Source organism: Protopterus annectens, chromosome 3.part1, assembly GCF_019279795.1.
Source record: "Protopterus annectens isolate FY-2018-M chromosome 3.part1, PAN1.0, whole genome shotgun sequence".
Classification (NCBI taxonomy): domain Eukaryota; kingdom Metazoa; phylum Chordata; order Ceratodontiformes; family Protopteridae; genus Protopterus; species Protopterus annectens.
The window spans coordinates 1,712,235,741-1,712,244,102 of NC_056732.1; positions in this window are offsets into that span (position 1 = coordinate 1,712,235,741).

The following is an 8,362-nucleotide window of genomic DNA, read 5'->3' on the forward strand; positions in this document are numbered from 1 at the left end:
AATTGTTCTTTTCCTCTTTTGTTCAATTGTTTAAAAAACATGTTATATGTGCAGCTTAATTTGTACAATTGTGTTAGCTATATGTAAGTAACAACTGCTTATGTATGTATTTGGAGGGTTCCTCCCTGTTTAACTACATGTAAGTAACTATATCTATGTATGCCTGGAGCTTTTCTCCCTGGGCCTCTGCCGAAAAAGGGACTGGTGCCCAGTCGGACATTACCTGGTAAACAAATGAAATAAATAAATAATGCACTGAAGGTATCTCAGTATATGTTGATATGTGTGCATGATGCAGTAAAATACTTTTATCAGCTCAATCAAACAAGGAGAAGGTCGTGTTGTATTTCTCAGCAGTTTTTTTGAACCCAGAGGCCAGAGGACCTCATGCCAGAAATGACCTGAATTGGTCTGACTCTATAATAGGATTCTGTCAGGGATTTATCACATCAGAAAGGAGACTGCCATGAAGAACACAGATGAAGATTTTTCTTGTAGAATACAGAGACTACCGAGTACTGAGAGGACTCCTTTCATGAAGGTTGTGGCCATTCTCCAGTTATACCAAATATACTAAACTGGAACTTGAGCTATTGGAGATTCAGAAGAAACTCTTGTGTGCAGCCATAAACATCTCTTGTAATACACAAACTCATTGTGTAGTTTGGTCTTGCTGAAAAGATGAGCTACTCACTCTTTTAAAATTGTGTCAAGCAGTGATCACAGCACATATGGGTTTAGATACAGACTTGGGGGATCATGTAATAATTTAACGTGTTGCGTAATCTGACTTGTAGAAACAATTATAATATCTTTCTTATGTGCTTAGAATACAGCAAATATAAAGAACTCGCGTTTCAAGGGGTGATTGTTCAGTGGAAATTAAGAGATTTGCAAGGAATTAGCATCCCAGGAGAAAGAGGTAATTAATATTAGAATTAGAACAATAGTATAATGATGTCATTAAATATGGCTGGCCTTCTTCATGAATATTTATTTTGTTTTATTTTATTTTATTTTATTTTACCGTATACATGGGCACACGTTTTTGTGGCAACACTGGCAGTGAGGCAATATCATTCTTACAAGTAATTTCTTCAGTACGAACACAAAACAGAAATGACATAATTTTGTGCTAGTTGTGCTATAAGAATAATTACCATACCACTGTATGCTGCTTGCTCAAATTACCAGGAGTTAATGAAAGAAGGAGGCCACAGAGTCCCAGACTAGCAGCATGCTACAGTATTTCTTTATGCTGGGCAGTGAATTTTGTGGTCACAGTTCCTCAACAGTTCCTTTTCTTTGTGACTACTCATTGCAATATCTTGTCAGTGGAACTGGTAGTAGGGAGGCAGTAACCTGCGTCTCTGTGAACTTCCTCTGTTCCTGGTTCCTTTCCCTCAGCCTTGCTATGTAAGTTGGGCTGCATTCAACTGAGCAGTATTATAGCAACAAGGTAAACCAACATGACAGCCTGGTTCTATGTAAATCAAAGGCATCCAGATCACACCTCTGCACATCTCTAAAACAGCTTAACTGGCTAGAGTTCACCCAACTTTTACTTTACAATTAACTTACTTTTGCTCATAAAAATTATTAACCAACCAGAAAAAAATCCCATCACTGCAAAACCTACTTCATCCCTACTCTTGTAATAGAACTCTTCACTCCAGTAATAAATTCCTTCTTGAAGTAACTAAAGTCAGTAACACGGGAGAAGAATCACAGTTCTCTAACAGCATTTCAAAAACTTGGAACTCTCTACCAACAAACATATCTTCCATCTCTTCACAAACTCAGTTTAAGAAAGCACTCAGAATTCACCTCCATACTACCTGGCTATGTTCCTGTACTTGTCCAGGCTAGTTCCACCTGTATTATATTGCAATCTCTACTCACCACTTTAAGCATTTAATACCCATAATTTACTGTATCTTCTGCTGTGACCATAAATTGCTTTATCTTCTACTGTGACCTAAGATATCTACATTTTAAACTACATTATACTGCTTAATAACATTTCTGGCTGATTTATCTGGATGTATATCTATTTTGAGACTGTAAGTGTTTCTTTCAAATTACGTACTATCAATGTATGTTTTCTCAATCAACTTCTATACTGTGATACACTATTGTGCTCTATTTATGTTAATTGTTGTGCTCAATATATCTCAAATGTTATGTTATTTGGGGAGTTTTTCTCCTCGGGCCTCCACTGAAAAATGACCTGTGTCCAGTGGACTTTCCCAGTTATCAAATGTAAAATAAAATAAAATTAAATTAATAAAATAATTTTACATTTTTAAGTGTCTTATACTGTGAATATATAGTTCCACTGCACAATTCTTTGTAGTTAATATAACAGAGAAGGTGTTTCACTACCAGGCAATACTTCATGAGGCAGAAGGGGATCAAAAGTTGTGCTATTCAAACTGCTTTACATCGTAGAATGTGTAGCACATCTAAAACATTAATGCAGTCCTATGCTACAGACAGTGGTGGATTAAGTGTGCTTTTGATCCCTTGTGGTTTCCAAACTATGTACATCACTACACATACACACACACACACACACACACACACACACACACACACACACACACACACACACACACACACACACACACACACACACACACACACACACACACACACACACCACATATGCAGACATTTTTCTTCAGTTTTCTGATTGTTTTAATGTATACATACTTACCAGATGGTTTGAAATTACACTAACTGTTTAATAAAGTAAACATTGTATGAATTTGTTTCCAATATGATGTGTTTTGTGCATTTTTCAAGCAAGAAGTAAAATAAAATGTAACAACTGATAATAAAATTACACATTTTAGAACATTTCAGTGATAAAAGACCACTTGAACCGCTGTCATTATAATCAAACAAAGCCAATACCAGTCAGTTACAGCCATTTCATTGTATACATCTCAGATATCTAACTGTGATAAAAAATGTCAGCGTAAAGTAATCTAATTTTCTTCACACAAATGCATGTTAGTTTCTCAAAGTCAGACAAATGACTGTTAAACTTGATCAGGATAGCAAGGCCAGTCATTCTCATCTATAGATTACCCCTGTACGAAGCAATTGCAGTCTCACTGTTGAATGTGTACACACCTAAGATGCAGAACTTTCAAGATGCTTCTTATTTACTACATATTTTTGCCATGTTTCTGATAAAATGTAGATTTTCTGGTAATCTATTGATGATTAGCATTCATGCTTCTTATTGTTCTGAAAATGCACATTGATGCAAAATTCGTTATTCTACTAAGTTTTCATTAGTGTGTAATATAGAAACAAGTGTCTGCTGTTATGCTTTTGATCCTTCATTAGTTTTGGCATTGTCCTGATTTCTTGAACAATGAAATTAACAGGTAACAGTTTCATACAAACTTACTTATATACCAAGTATGGGACTTATTGCACACAAATGCATGCTAGTCCTGTAAAGCTAGGCTGTTTACCTGAGCAAATAACAAGAGGGCAATTTACCAATATCTACAGATGGGCTCCCATCCTCAACAAGCAGTTATTACCATTTTGCTGTGTATACCTCATCTAACTGTAATAAAAAAATGACGTTCAACTTCTTAATGCTAGAATCAAGGTCAAAGCCTAAACAATAATGATAGACAAAGGCTCAAAACATTTGACAGGATTTCCATATTGTGTATGTGCATTTAAAGTTGCTAGAATAAAACTTTTTGCATAAGCATGCATTTCTCAAAGGATATGAAGTCTAAAACCCAACTATCTGTCATTGTTTAGTGACTTCTGTATTCAGCAGTTAGGCATAAAAACACCCATTTTGAGGAACAGTCTAAAATATGATTAGGAATGGATGTATTTTTCAAAATCAAGGAAAGTGGACAGTTATTTATTTCAACTTTGTTTAAAACAAACAGCAGCTACAACTGCTCCAACCTCTTTCACATCAAATGTGAACAAGCCCTGCACAGTCAGACTGCTTAAACAGAGCAGATTAGAAGTTGATGAGTAAGTTGAATCCACAGATAGCCTCCACTCCATACAGCAGTTGTAGCCACTCTGTTATATAGTGCAGTATGACCTAGTCACCTTGGCCAAAATACCAACAGTTTATGCCATGTTATACAATATTATTCATAGGAAACAGTTGCAGCAGGAGCAACAAGGTCAATGGCCTCAACTCCCAGCACCACAGGCAGGGGTAGCAAGGCCAGGAGATACAGATGAGAAGTTTGATGAAGAACCAGCAGCATGGGATGAGCCTGGCAGACAAAGGAGTGCACAATATATTATGACTCTGGCTAAGAGACAGAGAATAGTGTACATAGTCAGTAGGTAAATGAAAAATTAAGCTAAGCACATGCAGACAGTAAAGGGTACATGCAAAAGTAGCAAACTTTACTTTCTTAAAATTCCTGTATTCTGTGAGCATCGAACTGAGTCAGCTGCACAAGGCACAGCTTGTATCACAACATTAACTAAGGTCAGTAATAAACCTGTAAAGAAGACATGGAAATCACTACCCTCATATGCAGGTATTGAACTTCAGTAACATAAACATCTGCTAACTATTTGCTCAGGACATGTGGGCAGAACAAAATGCGGTGTGCCATATAAGCCAATGAGCCTCTTATAGAAACACATGTTAAAATCCTTTCCAAAAAGGAATTATAAAATGGTATCCAGCACTCAGGTAAGTAATGGAAATCAAAGACCTGCTATGAAGAAATTATCCCTCACAAGCCACATCCTCAGATAAATGTTGCTATGAAAGCATGCAACAGTGATGAGAATCATTTTAGTAATACCTACTACACCTTCTATACCCACACAGATGTATAAAGTACAGACATCATTCTCAATTTTCTCATATCAAATAATAACATCACAACTGTTTAACAATTACTTAAAAATAATTGCTAGGTAACTTGACATAGTTTGTAGTACAGTTTGGCAAAATTAATGCAGTTATCAACAGTTAAACAGCTGTTTCTGAAGTTGGTAAATCCGAGCAGTATCCCCCTACTATAGTACAAGTTTTTTAGCACCAGGTTGTGCAGATTAACCATTCTGGGCATTGTGAGTACTTAAATCAGGGACCAGCACATTATCAGTCATGAATCACTCAATCTGCTCAAAGTGCTGGGCTTGTAAACATGGTGTAACGACATACATGATGCTGTGCACAAGTCATAGAAGTGCTAGAGCACATACTGAAACGTGAAGCTTGCTAATGATTTGCAAGTGTGCACCATTAGCAATACTGCATGAATAATTAATTATTTTACAGTCATTCTACTTTGATGTTCACTTACTGAGGGTGTGTCAGATTTACAAAAAAAGTGAGTGATTACATTAACTGACTTAGGAGTAAAATTTATACCACTTTTATGAATAATTGCTTATCAGGTAACTGTGCCTCTGAGTGACAAGTTTTTGTACATCATATCAAGTACACAGTAGTTATACATACAAACAGAAAATTTCTAACTAAATGCAGGTTAGCTTGCATTCATTTTATAAATGCATAAAAAGAGTATATTTCTCACTAAAGAAAGGGAAGAAAACAATGTTACATTGAAAACATTTGATTATAGTGAAATGGATTATTAACTTAACTGGTGCACCTATCCCATTCATCTAGACATCTATTATGAAGTGACAAAGGGCACCAATAAGAACATGGTTTAATGGTCCTTTAATGTAAAGTGTTACAATGTCATAGCTTGGGTATATGTACTCTACTTTCTCTACTTCAAAAAATGTATGCATATGCAGCAAGTATTATAAGCCATCTCAAATCTTTCATGTTATTGCCATGGTTTCCAGATTCCTATCTAGAAAGAGTGACATTTATGTGAAACTAATGATCTTCAATGTGCATATCTTTAGGTATGATTGATTCAAAGCAACTGTAGATGTGAAATATGGATTGAGACTTGGCCATTTGTGATGTTCAATGTATTTATACATGTTCCACTGTGAAGTCAGCAAATGCTTTTGGCTAAGGGTATCTCTTTTACTTTTGAACTGATATATTGGCATCTCTGGCCATGCTGTCCTGTATGGATGTTAATCATACATATACTCTTGTGGTAGAAAAAAAAGAATGACATGGCATTTCAATAATGTTGGTAATAATAACTGTTGTAAATAGATATATTTATATTAATTATGACATTGTCTTGGTGGGACATGCATTTTACATGTGATTGATAGCTCCTGGGAACTGAACCCATGAACCAAAAATAATGCTGCACTGCTATATTCTGCATATTAATGGTTAATGCCACAGGAAAAGTCACATATTCAGGTTGTACTATGAGGTAAAACTATTTGAACATTAATGGATGTAGGCCTAAATCTGAAAAGCCTTTATGTGTCAGAGTGGCACTTGTTATGTTATTTGGACTTTCATTTTGAGGAAATTATTTATTCTTGGGAAACAGATTCCTTTGCATTGTTATAACTAATCATACAAACATATGGTGAGGAATGCGCCATACATACTTTACTTGACTTAATGTCCTCTACATCTACTGAAGATAATTGTAACAAGTCAGTCTTTATCCCAAATAAATTGTAGTAACACTATACGTTGCAAGTCTACTTTAGATAAAGTATGAGGATTGCTAAGCTTAACATACTTCATACAGACTAAAGTCAAAGTATTTAGCATTCACTATACAAGTTGCTTTGTAACTTTTGTTTTGACAATTGTACATCATGGTTAATTATTAATAATATGTTGCTAAATGTTATTATGAAGTCCTGTGTAAAACAATTTGCAGAAATGACTGCATTAACTCATTGAGGTACATATAAACTTGCATAACAGTAGTATTCTCTGCACTCAGTACTGTCCAGAATGCTGACTGAAATGCACTGGCACCAGTCTCATTTGCACTACTAATGTCATTCCAAATTAAATTATTGAGTTTTAGCCTTCACATTTTAACCTTTGTTCATTGCTAGTGACCACTGACAGTCATCATTGCACATTGCCAAGTGGCATGCAAAGGCAAAAGCTTAAAAGAAATTAGTCTGCTGATTTACCCAAGTGGCAGCTTTCTAAAGTATGCGTCATTAAATCTAGTAGCTATGGCATTTGTCTCAATCATTCAGTATGTTAACAGCGTTTACCACATTTCTGTTTACATGACCTCACTTTATACACAGCATACACAAGTAAGATTTACTCATTTACATAGGAAATATATCACTGTCACGAATGCTAATTCTGAAACATTTACATTGATTTTCATTAATTATCGATATTTCCACATTTCTTCTTCTTCTTTTGGCTGTTCCTGTCAGAGGTTGCCACAGCAAATCATCTGTTTCCATTTCTCCTTGTCCCCTGCATCTTGCTCCATCACACCAACCACCTGCATGCCCTCTCTCACTACATCCATAAACCGTATCTTAGGTCTTCATTTCCACATTTATTATGTTCTGTTTTTATTCTTTCACACTTTAGTCTATGTTATACTTGTAATATCATGCATATCAAAATGTGCTATTACTAATAAGAAGTAGCTCAGGTTCCAACACATGAACATGTTTGTAATCAGGAGTAGTATGATTAAAATATTAAAAACAAATGTAGCAAACATTGGAATCAAACCCTGCATTATTGTTGCTGATACTCAAATCTTACTGCAATTAAAATATAGAGCCACAGAGAAGGTTCCATAAGAAGTATAATTTCTTCACTCAGAATTATCCAGTGTTCTGTCCAGAGGGTAACAGTGCCAGTCTCATTTGCCCTAGTGACAATATTCTTTAGAAAGTAAACTGTCATTCACAGCTAGTGACCACTCACTGTCCCCAATGCACAATGCCAAGCTGTGTATAAAGGATGAAGCCAAGAAAAAAATGTTTTAAATGTCTCACCCTACCCTATATCTCTGTACATCTTTTTGTAATTTCTTTTGCTTATTATTTTTTTTATTTTATTTTTGTGTAAACATTCCTGTTGTAACACAAAGACCATCAGCATGCAGAGCTAGACCAATCACTGGGGATTGGCCTGCCTACCTCCACAGGTGGCTGCAGCTACACCACCGCAGGCAGCACATGTGCACAGCACATCTGAGTCACAACTTGTTAGGGTTGCCTCCATAACTTCTGCCCTACTTGCTCTGACTGAGTCCAGTTGCTCTGTGACTGGGGCTGGTGCATAGGTACCCACCGTGAGCAGAACTAATGGAGGTGGCAATTTCATCCCCCATTGGGAGCTGACAGGGCAGGTAGAGAACATTATGGAGAGTAGCCTTGGTAAGTCAATGCCCCATCCAAAATGGACCCAGGTGTTTGAGACAGAAGGCAGTGATGACAGTTCTGA